Source organism: Camelus ferus, chromosome 8 (genome assembly GCF_009834535.1).
Source record: "Camelus ferus isolate YT-003-E chromosome 8, BCGSAC_Cfer_1.0, whole genome shotgun sequence".
Classification (NCBI taxonomy): domain Eukaryota; kingdom Metazoa; phylum Chordata; class Mammalia; order Artiodactyla; family Camelidae; genus Camelus; species Camelus ferus.
In genome coordinates, this window is record NC_045703.1 from 14,547,565 (window position 1) to 14,565,186 (window position 17,622).

The 17,622-nt window shown below is 41.0% G+C and overlaps 1 protein-coding gene across 2 annotated transcripts in view; it reads left to right on the forward strand.

Moving 5' to 3' along the window:
* The window catches only part of LOC116665270 (transport and Golgi organization protein 1 homolog), a 38,330-nt gene that overhangs the window by 14,742 nt on the left and 5,966 nt on the right, over positions 1 to 17,622 (forward strand). Inside the window, exons 1-6 of one of the 2 annotated variants that reach the window (XR_004321804.1) lie at positions 1,100 to 1,672; positions 3,058 to 3,156; positions 3,859 to 3,919; positions 4,031 to 4,212; positions 4,337 to 4,431; positions 4,892 to 5,108. The gene's annotated coding sequence lies outside the window, so the exon portion shown is untranslated. Of the gene's footprint in view, positions 1,673 to 3,057; positions 3,157 to 3,858; positions 3,920 to 4,030; positions 4,213 to 4,336; positions 4,432 to 4,891; positions 5,109 to 17,622 lie in introns of those variants that run through there. The other variant, XR_004321803.1, reaches the window with a different exon arrangement.

Sequence of the window (17,622 nt, forward strand, 5' to 3'; positions counted from 1 at the left end):
TGAAACAGGCCCAGCTTTCTGCCTGTCTCATCTTTGGACATGCCTTCCTCACTAAGCTTGATCATTTCTAGCTTTTAACATAAAGTGAGAGATATGCTACACCTTCTTTCATTTGAACTCTTAGAGTACAATGTAAGGTTGTTAATTGGCCTAATTTCAACATTGTTTTGTCTCAGGGAATAGGGAGGCCTGAAGGGAAAGGGGGAAATGAGGGAAGAGATGGTTTGTGGAGCAGTTAGAACACACACAACGTCTATCAGTTAAGTTTGATGTCTCTTATTGGGAACAGTTTGTGGGGCTCCAAAATAGTTGCAAAAGTCACATGAACGATCACTGATCCCCGGTTACCCCAACAAATATATTTTATTTCTTTACAATGATAAAGATGGGGATATATTGCAAGATTACAGAAATGTGACACAAAGTCATGGAGTGAACCAATGCTATTGAAACCATGGCATCAGTGGTATCACTATCGGTGGCAGCTATAGCCTTACAAAATGTATTTCTTACATAGTAAGACTTGAAAGTCAGAATGACTCCTGGATCCATAGGCTGCAGAATGGATGTTGTTACCAAGCATGAAAATAGTGTTTACCTCATACATCTCCATCAGGGCTTTTGGGTGACTAGGTGCACAGTCACTGAGCAGTACTGTTTTGACAGAATGTTTTCCTTTTCTGAGCAGTAGGTCTCAACAGTGGGCTAAAATCATCAGTCAACTGTGTTGTAGACAGATGCGCTGTCACCCAGACTTTGTTCCATTTATAGAGCACAGAGTAGATTCTGCATAATTCTTACGGGATGTAGGATTTTCAGAATGTTAAATGAGCATTGGCTTTGGGTGACAGTCACCAGCTGCATTAGCCCCCACCAAGAAAATCAGCCTGTCCACTGAAGCATTGATGCCAGGTGCTGACTTCTCTCCAGCTATGAAAGTGCTGGATGGCCTCCTCTTCCGATTTTCTGCATTGAAAACCTGTTGTTTAGTCTAGCCACCTTTGTTGTCTTAGCTTGGTCTCCTGGATAACTTGCAGCAGCTGCTGGATTAGTTCTTCCTGCTTGCACATTTATAGTGGAGATGGAATCGTTCCTTAAACTTCATGGACCAAAATCTGCTAGCTTCAGACATTTCTTTTGTAGCCTCCTTATCTCTCTCTGGTTTCATAGAATAAATGAGAGTTAGGGACTTCCTCTGGGTTGGGCTTTGCCTTAAAGGAATGGGTAAGGATAAAGACTGAAATATTTTAAGACTTACCAAAAGTGACACAGAGATTAGAAATGAGCAAATGAGGTTGGAAAAAGTGTCACTGATAGGCTTTCTGGACTCAGGGTTGTCACGAGGCTTTTGTAAAAAATACATGTTCTATGAAGGGCAATAAAATGAGACATGTCTGTAGTAGAAATGAGTTTGCACTGGGAGGGTAAATAATGGATTCCTGCCTTCAACATTGTCTCCTTTCTCTACTCCCCACCACAACCAAGTTCTTGAGTGCAGATGTACACATACAAAGACAATTGTTTCATGCTTTACAGAAAGTAAAAAGAAAAGGCAAGCCCGCCATGCTGCATCGGGGTCTGTGAAAGTGAGCAAGGAAGCCAAATTCCTAAGGCAGAAGAACGTGGACTTTCTGGATGGAATCTGTGGACAAAGAAAGAAGGATGCAGAAGAGTAAGGTGTTCATGTGTTAATTATGATAAATCGTGTGAATGAATGTGTGGAACCACGTAGATATTATAATATGCTTTAGAGTACATGCCACCATATTTTTTATTACCATATTCAGTAAGTACAGATTTGTGTTTACTTTCCTGCCTTGATTTCTGTAATCTGCATCTTCCATTCCACTGTAACTGGTTACCAGAGTACCTGTTTGTAATTAGTTTGAGATTGGAATGGGTACTGGGACTAGATTTGATCTCTTCATTATCTGGATCCACTGGGTCCATTTTCATTGTCCTCAGGTTTCAGTCCCATCATATTGTAATGACCTGCCATGCATCTGTCATTTTTAATTAAACTCTAGACATTGAGTAGAAAATAGAATTTGACGCCTAGTGTGAGGTTAACTTGCTGCAGAGAAGATGTGGGTTTACTGCTGGCAGGTGATCAGAGCGCTGGCAGTGCTGCATCCTGTTAACCCAGTTAGCAATGGAGATCACTCAGCGTAGGCTCAGCCCTCCTGAGGCCAGTGTGTCTCCTGTCCACCTTTATTCCTGGCACTTAACCCTCATGGGTCCCAGCTAAGGCCTGTGGGCATTTCTAGGGATCACCTTTGCTGAAGGACTGTGAGCTCTAGTTGTCTGATTGTGGTGCCCGTGCATTAGGGGTGGGGGCACCAGCTGCTGGGCTGCTCTGCATCTCAGTACTTTGCAGCTAATGGAGGGCCCTTGGGGAAGGTGGCCCTAAATGCTGGGCTGACCTCAGTCCTGGGCTTCCTTCTTCTCCATCTTGGCCTCACGTTCCTTCCTGGCTTGTTAGCAATTTGGTACCTTTGATCATGGATTTTATAATTTGTCCAGCGTTTCCTGTCATTCTCAGGGGGAGGTCAAGGATTTCACACCCATCAACCCACATTAAAAAGCAAACATTTTCTTATATCCCCTAAAGAATCAGGTTTTGCCAAGGCTTTGACTGAAAATCAGGGCTCTCCACAAATAAATCAAGAACACCTGCTTCATCCTGATGTGTTTGGTTGTGATGACTTGGTCAGGCCCTGTTTTCCACACTGAAACACAGTGAGCTCACGCTGTCCCAGTCACAGGAGCCTGAGCCTGGGTGGGCACAGTGTGCACTTCATGTGGGCTTTTCAATGTGTGTTTACTTTAGCTACAAATGAATAGGGATGGAGACTGAAGGGAAGGTCAGATACCAAACACTTGCCAGAGGCCTGAGTTTAGTTTTGTCATATCTATTAGTGGGGCCTTTAATTTTTTCCTTTGTATTTGTCAGTCTGTGTATTTATGGGGAAGGGCAGAAGGAACATTGAATTCTTCCCTTCAGATTTCTGGGAGAAAAAAATGGCAGAATTTCACAGGGTTTCTTTCCCCTCTCAGGAAGCTGGACATGAAAGGATGTGAGCTGGTGGAAAAGAAGCACCTATTAGCAGTAGAGCAGAAGTTGAAATTGGCTGAAGAAGAGATACAAATGTACAAGTGAGTTCTGCCCCTCAATACCTGTGGCTTAGAAAACCCCTGTTGGATTATTTTTTTAACTTTTCTAAAATGTTTAGACACAACATCACACAGAGACCAAAACCAGTGTTCAGAAGACATTTGTATAGATATTTCACATAGGAGGGGAAATGTTATGTTTTACACATGTTAAGTTAAAGGTTTAACTTTAAAAATATTAAGTTACTAAGAATTTCCTGGTCCCCAGTGCTGGCCAGACTATGTGGAAGGATGGTTCACAAGGATGTTTCTGTAGATGCTATAAAGTGTTACCAACCTTAGGAAGGTGGTTTGGTGTAGCATCAATCACATCAATAAATATGACCATGCCGTTGGAGAGACCCACTTGTTGTAAGCCTGAGAAATAGGATAAGGATGTAAGGAAAAGAAGAATCAAGCTTTATGATGAAAGATACTCCATACAGGATAAATTAGGAAAATATTGAGAATGGGAAAGCAAATTATGTCAATGCAGAACTTGGCAGGCATTAAGTAATAATTAAGGAAGGAATTAATGCAGCAATAGCTTTGAACCTCCTGTACTTTTATAATAATATGAAATGTGTTTTATACGGTCAGATAATGCATATAAATGTGTAGTTCGGATAATGTGGACTTGGGCAGGTTATTTAAAATCATACCCAGCATTGTATTTTATCTGATGAAACAATTTGTAACTAATAGGAGAAGAGTTGAAGAATTGCAACAGGAAATGCAGGAAACAGAGGACAGCTTCAAATACTGGGTAACTTGCCTTTTTCCTGACACACTGAGTTCTTAGCACCTGATGCAGACAATTATTGTGGCCCTGAGAATCCCTAACCATGGGGTGTTTCTTGATGTGTTGACTTTTCAGATCACTATTCTTGAGGAGGTGGCTCAAGACAACTGGGTAAGGATGTGTTTCCTTCCTTCCCTTTGTGCATAGTCGGCCACAACTGAATGTGGATGTGCTCCCCCCTCCCCCCAGCTCTGGGCTCTGGATCAGAGGAGGGCAATGAGAGAGATGAGATGGGAGGTTGCCTACTTGAAACAAAGGTACAGAATTTTGACATACATTTTTAAGGGTGTTTTGAGATTTTTAAGGGTAAGCTGTTTTGTGTTTAGTAGAGGAATTGATAATGTAACTCTTACTGAAGCCATTCTTTCTCTCATCTTCAAGATTGGAAGAAATCTGCAGACAGAGGCAGGCAGAGGAATATACGAGGCAGGGACCCATCTCAGGAGGACCATACACGTTGCATCCTCCACTGAGAGGTAAGGAGCACACTGTGACGAGCAGCTGCTTCATTTCTGCTGCAAAAGCCGCTGAATGGGTAATTGTTAGGTTTCCTGGACACCATGCCATACACTCGCTGCAGAGAACAGGTTCTCAGCTGGTTGAAAAGATGCTGTTTTCTTCACATGCCACCAGCCAGCAGGGCTCTGTCCCCTGTGCACAGTGGAGCTCATGCCCCTCCAGGGACTGTGGGCTGCCCTGCAGCCTCTTGGTAGGTTGGTTTGGTTGGTTTCTGTGTGCTTGAGGAAATGAGCATTGACACCCTCTTCCTCATTAAAGACACAAAAATAGGCTTGAAGAAATGGAAAGACATTCCTTGCTTTTTGATGGGACAACTCAATTGTATAAAGACATCACTCAATTTATAAGTTTAATTCTTAAAGTTAAACTATGAATTTAGCATGATCCCAATAAAAATCAGTTTGTTTTCTTTTATAGAGATAGATAAGCTATCACTGAACCTCACATGGAAAAATTAACAAGAGTCATGGAAACACAGAAATGAAAAACTACGAGCAGGTACTAGCCCTACTAGGAAAGAAAACACACTCAAAATCCTCTGTCATTGAATGAGTGTCATACTAGCACATATTTAGAGACCAGTGAAAAAGAATAGGAAGTTCAGAAATAGACCCAAGTAAATATGGAACTTTGGTGTATACGAAAGAGCACATCTTGAAAAAACGGAGCAAAGATAAACTTTTTTGATAGACGGCGCTGGGACAAAGGTGAACCATCTGGAAAAAGAAAATTAGATCCATACCTCCCGCCGTAAGTTCCAAATGGATCAGGGATCAAATGCAAAGTGAAACCATACAAGTTCTAGAAGAAAATAGGGGTGAATTCCTCCTTCACCTGGACGTAGTAAGAGGTCTTCAAACGAACTCCAAATCCAGATATGATAAAACAAATTAGTTTTAAATCTCATTATATGCCAATAATTTTTTAAAATAAAGGCATGTTTAAAAATACCATAAACAAAACGAAAAGGTACCTGACAAGCCAGGAGAAATATCTGCAACATGGATGACAGATAAATGGCTAATATCTCCAATATATAAATAATTCTTAAAATTTGAAGGGAAAAAAAAATCCCAGATAGAAAAATGGCCAAAAATATCAATAACACACACCAGAAAAAGATATAAAAGTGGCCTTTAAGCTTATGAAAAAAAATTTACCTTCACTTATAATAAATGATATGCAAATTAAAACTACATTAAGAGTACATTTCTCACCTATCAGATTGAAAATTAAAAAGTACAACATTCTCTGTAGGTGAGACTGTGGAGACACAGACACTCAGAATGTCAGCTAGTACAATCCTTCAGAATGGAATTTGGCGATATTTAACCAAATTATGTGTGTACTTACCTTCTGACTCAGCAATCCCACTTACCAAGATTACCCTGAACCCATGTCTCCAACGAAATAAAAATACATAAGCAGACGATTTTTTATTGCAGCACTGTAATTGCAAAAATATAGGAAAACAGTGGTATACTCTAGAGGGCTGTTCTCGTGATTTTCTGAAAGTCTGAAATCATGTCAAAAGAAAAGAAAAGAAAAAGGGATTTTTTTCCTCTCAGGAGACCTTCCCGATTTTATCAGACCAATTTTCAGCCTCTCCCATTGTCATAGTATCCATCTCACATTGCATTTTAAAAATAGAGAATCAAGGCTTTAAACATGTAAGTGAACAGAATATTTAACAAATCATTAATCACACTGTTGTAGTCCTCTCCAGACTGACAATAAATTCTATCAGAAGTCACTGCATCAGTCAACACCATTTATCTTGAGAATTCCTACTGTGGAGAGTGTGTGTGGAGAGCACTCTGGAGGGTCCTGTGTGATATTAGGGTAAAAGTGATGGACGTTATTCTTCCATGTCTCCCTAAACTGGCTATGAAGGACCTTTGAGTGCATCCTGTCAGGTGGTTAAAGCATGACCGCAGACACTGGGATCTCATCCTTCTTTATGGGAAGGAGGACAGGCACCAAGCCTTCATTCTCTGGTTTCCTACAGATCAATAGCACCAGCATAGGCCAATAAAGTCTGAGCTTGCTTCATCTGAAATTCAGTGACCTGAAGAGAGGTGGTTCTTAATCCCCTTGAGAATGCAAAGCTCCCCCCACCAACCCAAAGGATTTCTCTCCCTTCTGCATAAATTGGCAGGCTAAATTTTATAAAATTTTGCCACTTTGCTCTGGGATCATGTATGCTTTCCTTCTTAAAGAAACGTCGGTGTGTCAGGGACGCAGTAGAGGAAATATGCAGAGGAATGGCTGGAAAATCAGGACAGTTCTAACCACTAAGGTCTCTTCCCACTCAAAGATGGCATGATTATATGGTTTAATTCCTCTGAAAATTCTCTGATCCTTCTTCAAGAAGATGTAATTATATGTGCTGCCTGTGTGCCTCCTCCAATTGTGTACTCAGGCCACTGGATTGAAGTTAAAGATGTACACATTTGTCTACAAGAAGGGTCGGCAAACTTTTGCTATAAAGAATGAAATAGGTTTTGTGAGTTATATGGTCTTTGTTGCCACTACTCAGTTCTGCTGCAGTAGTGTAGCCATAAATGACATGAAAATGAAGGGGTGTGGCTGTGTTCTGATAACCTTTTATTTACAAAAAGAGATGATGGATGGGACTTGGCCTGAGGGCCATAATATCTGCTGACCCCTTGTTTATGACATTTAAGACAGGTGCCATGTCCTACATCTCTATGTCTCCTCCAGTTTGAGCACGGCTCCTGCAAACCTCAGCAGCACTCAGTCACCAGTTGTTGAAGGAGTACTCTGTGGACCACAGGGTCAGATCGCCTGGTTATGCCTGGAAATTTCAACAGACCTCATTTCTCATAGAGTGTGAAGTACAGAAATAACCTTAATCATAACTGTCATCCAATTATTAATATCTGAATAACATCTTACAGCATTCCCACCAAGTCGCTGTCCATTGCTACTTGGAAATTCCTCATCCCTTAAGGAGTCTCCATTCACTGCAGGAAGGCCATGCTTGGTTGAAACAACTTCTTACACTGAACCAAAATCTGTCTCCTGTAGTTGGCCCTGGCACCTCCTAATCACATGCTTAAAATCATAAACGATGGGCCAGAGAGGACCTGACATTTCACCTAGAACAGGTTCCTCGATTTACAGATAAGAAATTAAGGCTTACGGAGCTCTAGAGCACCGCTCACAGGAGCCCAGACTGTCAGCAGCAATGCGGTGTGTACTGGTGTCCCTGCAGATCTGGTACGAATAAATCACCTTTGGTGTGCATCGGGAGCACTGTTTTTTTTTTTTTTTTTTCTTTTTTCTTCTTTCAGCAGAAATACTTTTCTAAAAATGAATGTTAAAATAAAAGCAAGTGGGTGTACACTTGTTTACATCCAGCCAGAAAGGTGAACTGGGAATGTGCATGGGCCTAAAAGCCAGGAGACTAGGTTACTGTCTTCACCACTAACTTAAATGAGGTCATGTAGGCAAGCTGTTCAACCTCTTCAGGGTTAAGTTAGGTGATTTCTCAGGGCCCTTCTAGCTCTAGGACAATCCTTTAAAGGAAAAAGGTAGAATATTTCAAAGCATGGTACAGACATGTTTTTCCCCCCAAAAGCCTAATTTCTTTCATCTCAGAAAATATTACATTTTCTGTAGTGGTTAAGACCATGAGCTCCTGAGACCTGGGTTCAAATCCCAGCTCTGCCACCGACTTGTATGTGACCTGGGTGCAGGGCATTTAGTCTTTCTGAGGTTCAGTATCCCTATCTGTAAATTGAAGATAAAAGTACCTACCTCTCAGGGTTATTTGCTTTGGAAAAGAAATGAGTTATATAAACAAAATACATCAGTGGTACCTATAATGTTCAATAAGTGAAATCTGTCATTAGCCTAAGAATTCTGTAAAAAAAGCAAACTAGAAACTTAAACTATACAACTGGGTGTGGGTGTGAATAATGCTTCTAGCCACCATCAAACGGGAAGTCCTAGCAATGGAGCTTCCCAATGACAGCCCCTCCAACTTTTGACCACATGTCATGAAGCCTCCAGACCTTTCGACAAGCTCTCTAACCTCTCACCTTCAAGTTCTTCACTCATAAAAGTGTGACTCAAATGTGGAAGCCATCTCCAACATTTGCTTTCAGAATTCTAGTTTTAAAGTGTAAACACTAGAAGTGACAGACAAGTGGTCTCTTGGTGTTAGTACAGAATTATGACTAGTATTGATGGCCAACAATTTCTTCCCCTAAACAGGAAGCTTTTAATAATGGGGGCTGACTCTACATAATATGTAAAGTTGGTACATATACCGCTTATTTCTTGATTCTCTGTGGAGGAAGAAGAGCTTCTTTTATTTTAGGAAAATCTCATGTTAATAATACTCATTACAAAGCTGCATAATGTAGTCACACACACTTCAAGTAATAACTTGAGGGTGGGATGTTGTAATTTGCACTACAGAATCAGAAAATGACACTAACAAGTTAGGTCAAGTGTCTTATTTAAAGTAGCCAATTAAGCCAAAGATCAAGCCAAGACTTGAATTCACAGCTTCTGCCAATTCTCTGTGTTGCAGGCACTCTGCTTCTAAGGATTTAATCACTTTGTGTCCTTGGGAAACAAGTAAAATCAAACAGAAATTAAAGTACAAATGGTAGGTGGTACATCGTATTTTAGAAAAAGAATTAAAGTGATAAAACAAAAATTGCTTTATTCAAGCAAACACTTATAAAGTGGCGATATGGTAGATACCATAAAGAATTCTAAGGAGATGGCAAAAAGGATTTTCTGGCCTCAAAAATCTTCTCAAGTACAAAATCATCAACTTCCATTCACTTCATTCACTTTATCAATCCAGTTTCGTTCCATTCACCTACTGTTCAATTCCACATACATTAATGAGAACTTGCCATGAGCCTGGTGCTGACCTAGGTAGTGAAGATAACGTAAGACAGGCCTCATCCTCAGGACAGAGGTAGGTAAACTTTTCCTGGAAAAGTCCAGGTAATAAACATTTAGCCTCTGTGGGTCCTTCAGTCTCTACTGCAACTCTTCAGCAGTACCCCTGGGGCACAAACACACCAACAGACAGCATGTCCATGAACGAGCATAGCTGTGTGCAGTAAGACTCCGTTTACCAGGACAACACCCAATTCGGCCCATGTGCGATAATTTGCTGACCCCTGCTCTGAGCTCCCAGGTTAGTTCATGAGCCAGATCAACTCACCTCTGGAAATAATACAATAGAAAAGAATTTATTTGAAATATGAACGGGGACATGAATATTGTCTGGCAGAAGGGCTACTGAAAGACTTCTTATAGGAAATGGCATTTAATCTGGGCCCTTAATAAAGAGTAAGGTTTGGGAGAAATTAGTACAAGTGAATTTGTGGAGAGTTGTTTGTACATAATGCTCTTAGAGAATGGAGACTCGTCCAGGGAGGACAGGGACCAGGTCAGGAGGGCCTAGCAGGCCACGGTAAGAAAACTGGGCTCTTCTCTACAGTCAGCAGTGGGCACTGAAAAATCTTAAGCAGTGAAATGATGTGATCAGATATGTGTTTGACCAAAAGAGTTCAGAAGTCAATGAGGATGATGAGCTTGGGTGAATTGGAAAGAGATTAAAGACAAAGTGGTCGAAGGGAGAATGTGGTTACAGTCTAAATAACCAATGGGTAAGCCTTCATCTCAGGCTTTTTAGTGATGTGAGAAGGGGAGATGCATTCTGGAGATGGTTTAGACCTGCGTGGTACAATATGGTGCCTGCTAGTACTTGAAATGTGGTAGTGTCACTAAGGAACTGAATAGGTAATTTGCTTAAAATTTTTATTAAGTTCAATTTAAATGTTAAAAAAAGTATTCAGTTCAGTTATTACAAAATTCTCAATTATGTTTGGAACAATTTGGATAATATGGATCTACTTTTCAAACAGTAATTTGATGAGATCAAAAGACAGACTATGTATTTCCAATGAATACTTGGTATCTGCATTTAGATGTGCTGGAACGGTACAATATACAGACTTTATGAACTTAGTAATTTAAAAGTACACTATTTCACCAAAAATGTTTTATATGGATTAAATGTTGAAATTTTGGACATACTGGATTAAGTAAAATATATTATTAAAACTTGACACATTGTAACTGATTGTACTCCAATAAAAAATTAATTAATTAATTAAAATTAAGTTCACCTGTTTCCTTTTACTTCTTTAATGTGGCTGCCAGAAAATATAAAATTGCACTTGTGGCTTACATTATGTTGCTATTGGACAGTGCTGTTTTAGAGGAAGGATTTCTATGATTTGATGACTATGTGGAACAGAGAGGGTGAATGGATGGTGATAATGAATGATATGAAGAAGAATATAAAAGAAAGATGATTGCAAGTCTTTCAAAAAGGCAAAAAAATCAAATTATCTTCTCATAGTCTAAGTGCCCAGCCCAGTTTCTTCAATCTGGGAAGGAGGACCAAGTTCATACAGCCTGCACCCCTGTACCCAGAACCTAGCACGGGTCCCCATATATGAGAGGCACACAATATCTGTTGATAATGGATGATGAAGATGACATGATTGTGAATACACACTGAACCTCAAGGTCAGGTCAAGTCAAGAAACGTGACAGCTCCTCTGTCCACAGTTTCTATGCCTGGTGAGAATCACACTAAAACAAACAGAAAGCCTTCTTTATCTCTGTCTGCAGAAATGAGGCAGGTGTAACTACCATACTCTTCATATTAAAGGAGTCAAGACCATTTTGTACCTTCACTTTGTTACACACAGTAATGCTAAGGTTTGTCAACAACTTTCCTGGACCAGAGTTATAGACAGAGTGATGGGAAATTTACAAGACACCCCAGAAGCAGTCAATATCCTGATGGAAACAAGTGACCAAAAGCTACTTGGGATCACTGAAAGAGAAGGGTCATCTCATATGAGCAGCTTTCTGGAAGGAAAGAGAAGACACATTCATGGAAGTCACTGAAAAGTGTCTAATAAAGGGATCAGTCACAGCAGCATGGACAGCATTCAGGGAATGCTTATGTGATGGTGAAGCTCCCAGGGATGAGGAAGACCAGAAAGCTGTCATCCCACTTAAGCCTGAAAAGGCAAGGGAAGAGTTGTTGTTGGGAGCCTGAGAGAGCTGCAGCCTTGGGAGAAGGGCCACCTGACAAAAATGGTGGCCAAAGATACAGGATTCCCAGCCTTTCTCTCCTCCTGTCCTCCAGTCTCTTGCCAGTGCTCCCCACTGGCCTATTCTAACTGAGCCAAGTGAAAGCCAGAGGGCCAGGGTTTCTAGATGATTCACTCAGCCCACAGCCCATGGTGAGAGGAGGGCCAAGAAAAGGGAAAGAACGGATCCTCAGGGGCCAGTGGGAAATTCTACCTTCCAAATTCATTCTTCAGCCCAGGTGTGTAATCTGTAAGCCTGCAGGAAAAATGAAAGCACAGGCATAACCTACATCCAGATAATGAAGAATCAACTGAAAAGGGAAATCAATGAATAGGGATAAAAGTAAAAACATAATTCCTTACAGCAGACAAACACTACAAAAATAGCTGGCAATTGAGTGGGACTGACCCACATCATTCATTGAAGAAAACCGGTCTTGCCCATCATTTTCTTGTTTTTCTTTTTCCTTTCTAAAGTAGAGAATTCTTCCCACGTTCTGGCACTGAGGCTTTAAAATGGAAAACTATTTTAAATTGGCAGTTCTCAAGTGGGAGTGTTTTTGTCCCTACAGCGACCTCCCACATCTGGGGCACATTCAGCAGTTCTAGAGACATTTTTCGTTGTCACAGCTTGGGGACAGGAGTGGTCCACTACTTTTATGTCAAGGGTAAAAGACCCGGGATGCTGTTAAGCATCCTACACGGCACAGGACAATCCCCCAAAACAAAGTTATCTGGCTCAAAATGTCAATAATGTTGAGAAACCTTGTTTTAAAAGCAAGCATTCTAGTTGAATTAAGAAAGCAAGAATGTGAAAAAAAAAAAAAAGAGGATAAAAAATTCAGAGATTTGGTACACCAAACCAAATAATTTTTTAAAAATGGACATTTCAGCCCTCTAACAGAAAATATGTCTTCTCTGAGATAATTTTTCTTCTGCAATATGAACTCAAAGCAGGCTCTGAAATGAAAGCGACTTTCTTAAAATGTTCAGATGACTGCTTTGAAGCCAGGTCTTAGTCTGTCAGATTGCTCACTGATTGAGTAATTTTACTTATACATGAGAATACATGTAAAAACAAAAACAAAAAACCAACCAACCAAACCAAAACCAAAATCATAACTAAAAAACAGGTCAACAGCTAAGCTGGAGATCCTAACCACTTTGCTCAAGATACACGTATAGATAGTGTTGAAATGTTCAAGAAAAGAGAAAAGAGAACAGACATATTTGGATAAACTGCCCTTTGGGGTCACTTCTAAACCTGAGGTTGCCAACAAGTAAAGAACTAAGTAGAAAGGGTCTGATTTCCTTATAGGAAAAGCAAAGGTCTTTAGGATATCTGTAGGCAATGATTAAGATGTAAATAAACTATTAGCTGTCACAAGATTGCCAACCTCAAAAGTAAGCAACAAGCCAGTCCTGCACCTGCTTACTCCCTTTTCGATCAATTTCTTGTCTACCAGCAACATACCCCTGAGCCAATCGGATTCTCTTCTGGTCAGAATCTCCTGTTAAATGCTGAAGCTGTGTTTTGCATCTTAGAAGAAAGAGTAAGTTGATGATAATTACTGACTTTGCTAAGTGGCCTCATACACAACAGGGGAGATGGCAGCTTTGTCTTTAAAATTGATGACAAATCACTAAAATCATTCATGGCAATAAGGAGGTGAGAGAAGAGTGGCTGAAAAGGTATTCTGCTTACTTGAGTCAATTATTTTTAAGAGGCTATCTCCCCCTTATAATCAAGAGGCTAAAATGTTCTATTTCTTAGCATCAATGGAAACAGAAAGGATGGAACCAAACACTGTATTAGTTTCCCGTCTTTGGAATGTCAAAGAAAGGAGCGCTGCTACTTAACAGCTTTAAAAGTACCAAAAGAAATCTCCAATAATGTGACAAAAATAATTTGATTAAAGTGGCCACGCAGTTCCTCAACTGGTGGGCAGTGTCATGAAGCCGGAGAAGTTGTCCATTAGCACAATCATTAGACTTGTACTGAGCACCCAGGCATTAAAAGATACCAAGCTTAACTCACCCTCATCCTCTAGGAGTTCTATGTGTAGCAGATGGAAAAGCAGGTCAACAATGAACATACCATGTGGGATAGTGTGTGTAAAAGCTTTGGGATCACCAACTCCGCCCAGAGTAGTTACTGTGAGGATGAGAAAAATATCACTGATCAAGGTGCACCATTCTAGATCTTGTGAAAGGGAAAAGGCAGGTTAAGCAGAAGGAACAGCATGAACAGACTCACGAGGCAAGGAAGTCCACAGCATGACTGGGGAATGGCCAGTGGGCCAGTGCCCCTGGAACAAGGGTGGCTCTAAGTGGAAAGGAAACTGGGAGAGAGTTTGGATACAGCTGCAATGTATTAAACACTGACAAAGGATTGGACAGGAGATTACAGAATCCAAACTTGTCCTTGGAGAAGCAAATGGCCCCTTGAAGTTATTTCAGTTCAGTTCCTCATATAATTATCCCACTACCATGCTTACTATAAATAATACCACAGCCACAAATGTCACCATTTTCGACCACTTACTACATTTTGGTTTCTCAGTTTAGTGATACACATTGTTCAGAGATATTCATCGTATCATTCGGTCTTCAAAAGAACCCTATCATGTCCATATCACTATATCCATTTAAGAGATGAGAAAATTCCACCGCTGAATTATTTTTATACAGGGGACAGTTGAAACATGGGAGTGAACCTGAAACTCATTTTCCCGGTAGTCTGTCCTCATGGCAATCAGCACCCAAAGGCATCCAGTCCCGAAAGCTCCTTTACCTGAGCATAGTTATACCCCCAAAGACAGCGTCGGCTGTGGAAAGCTAGAAATGTAAGGGAAAGAGAAGGACTGACTGACATCAAGGTCATCGAAGAGGCAGAATGTGGTCCAAAACTTTGGGCAGGAAAAGAGAGATTTTCCATGAAGATGGAGAGACAGAGGGTGACTGCAAAAAAGTCCTGTACCTTTGAAGGTGCAGGGGAGAGAAGCTGAGGGGGTTCACCTGGACTTTTTTCTGCCACATTGGGTGTCTCTCTGCTAAGTAGGTGAGATAATGAATTTTACATATCAACTTGACTGGGCTCAGGGATTCCCAGATTGTTGGTCAGTCATTTCTGAGTGTGTCTGTGAGGGTGTTTCTGGAAGCGATTAGTATTTGAATCACAGACTGAGTAAAGATGGCCTCCCCAATGTCCATCGGCATCGTTCAATCCATTGAGGGCTGAATAGAGCAAACAGGCCAAGGAAGGGCCAATGTGCTCTCTGTGGGGGCTGGGACACCCGGCTTCTCCTGCCCTCCTCCATCAGTGCTCCTGGTTCTCAGGCCTTAGGGCTCTGTCAGGGACTTAGATCGCTGATCCTTCCCCAACACACACCAATATGGGGGCCTTTGGACTCAGACTGTGACTTCTCTTGTTGGTTCCCCTGGTTCTTAGGCTTCAAACTGGGACCAAATGACACCATCAGCTCCCCTGGGTCTCCAGCTTGCAGATGGCAGACTGTGGGTCTTCTTGGCTTCCATATCACATGAGCCAATTCTTATCATCTGTCTCTGTTTCTCTGGAGGGTACAGTACACTTCAGATGGGGCAGAGGCTTGAGCCAAGTGGCCTAGGTTTAGGACATCGGCTGGGGAGATGTAAGGGGGAGACAATAGGATAAATTAAGGACCCGATGACTTTAGCGGCAAGGCTGTGTGTCCAGGAAAGTGAGTATCTACTTACTTTCCAGTGTAAAGAACCAATAGATGAAATTCTTCTCTTATTATGTCCCAGAGTATAAATAATCCAAAAATTATGACATGACCAATGATGATACTTTTTCTAAAAAGTGACCTTACGAAGGTCAAAAGTTCAGAGACAACTGAGGATGCATGATAAAAACAACTCCTCATGCTTAGTGATAAAAAGTACATCTTAAATGTGGAGCTGTGGCATGAACAATAAGGTCCCACTGTAGAGCACAGGGAACTATGTTCAATACCTGTAATAGCCTATCACAAAAAAGAAGATGAAATGCAATATATATATATAACTGATTCACTATGCTGTACACCAGAAACTAACACAACACTGTAAACTGACTATATGTCAATTAAAAAAAAATAGTGGAGCTGTATCAAAGATCGTGGCCATAAAGACAGACCAAGTTTCATGGAATTCTGACTGTTTTCTCTCTAAGCGTATTCAAAAAGCCCATGATATAATATTTGGTTTAAAGAGAAAGATTTTCTATGTTAAAAAGCCTCTAACTCACATCCGTTCATTCACTTATCCTGTGGTTTCACAACCCCTCAGGAAAAGGAAGACTGCCATTCTGCTTCAGTAAGCAGACTGTATTACGTCTTGCAGCAAGGGAATTATACACTCTGCTCAACTTGTGCTTATGAACGATATTCGTGCTCAAACATTTTATCTTTTTGTGCATTTCCTCCCCCACACAGGTAGTTCCCAATTCATTTTTTAGGCAGACAGGATGCTGGCCCAAGGAGCTGGGCAAAGCCTTCTTTGAAAGAGGATGATTCCTGGCCCACTGAAAAAGACCATGCAAAGGTTGGCCTGTCATTTCACTCACCTTCCCTCCTCCTACCCATCACAGCAGCATCTCAGTTGTAAGTGAAAAATGTGGTGGTTAAAATGACCGCTTCAGCGGTCTTAGAAGTTGCTCATTGGGGCAGTACATACACAGTACTTAAGGAACATAATCTCTGATGTTAGAAGATCTGGGCTCAAATCCCAGCTCCACAATTTACTAGCAAGTCGAACTTGGGCAAGTAAATTCAAATTCACGTTCCAATTCTCCATTTTCTCTTCTCAAAATTGGGGTAAAATGATAAGATCAAATTGACAGTACTGTTGGAAGGATGACAAAACGCACAAAAAGCTTCAGCATGACACAGGGCTGCATAATGTGGCACTGAATAAAACCAATTCAGTGCTTCCTCTTGCTTTTGTTTCAAAGGGAAAAGTAGCTTGTCCTTTGTCTTTCCAAGCCCCATCATGAGCATGGAAACCCTTTCACTGCTATGGTTAAGAACTCGAGCTCTGGACTCTGCTCACGTTTGAGTCCCTGCTCTGCTACTTACCAGCTGTGTCCTCAGGCAAGTTACCTTTCTAAGCCTCAGCTTCCTCATCTGAAAAATGAGACTTACATGAAATCATGTATGTAAAGCACAGCGATTGGCGTATAGGATACACTACAAATACAGGCAATTGAGACTATTGTTGGGAAGGCTCGCTCTTAGCTCATGAAGATAAGATGACATTTTTTAAAGGTAGTCCAACAAAAATTGAAGTTGGCGTTTCCCACCAAAAGTGTCCAAAGCTCTGCAGTATACTTGGTTCCATGGTGGCAGCCAAAGTCACATGAGGACGGTCAATTGCTTGGCCTCTTCAACGGGGAGTTTCTAACTCCTTGGGCAATGAAGGACAGTTTGGTTACACTGGGCCAACTGGGGAGGGCTTCTAGAAAATCTGACCCACAATGATGGTTCTCATCGTGTGGGCAAGGGCACTTATGGAAGTAGCATCTAACAAAAAGCTTTTCTTGGTTGAAAAGCAGTATATCCTTTCAGTCCCTGTCAGTTCAGTTTTCTGATTTATAAATATCCTTTCTAGACACCTGTCCTTTCTTAAATATTTGGCTGTGCCTTTTCCCATAGGACCTTAGTATTATAGCTCTTCAGCGTTTCAGGATGATTTGCCCAAAGTGTTAGGTACTCTTGGGAATGAGTCTGCTATTTCTGAAAACCTCTTATCTCTTTTAGGCTAAATGAATACCATTAGACAATGTATGTCTACAATGCATTAATGGTACCCAGGTGGTCTCAAAGTTGGCGCATCTCCTTAAATGCCTAATTCACTTCCTGACAAGTCATTTACAGTGTTCAAACAAAATCTATCCAAAACAAAACCAAAGAATGGTGCCTTTCCACAGAATACAAAACAGAAAAAAACAGGTCTTAAGCA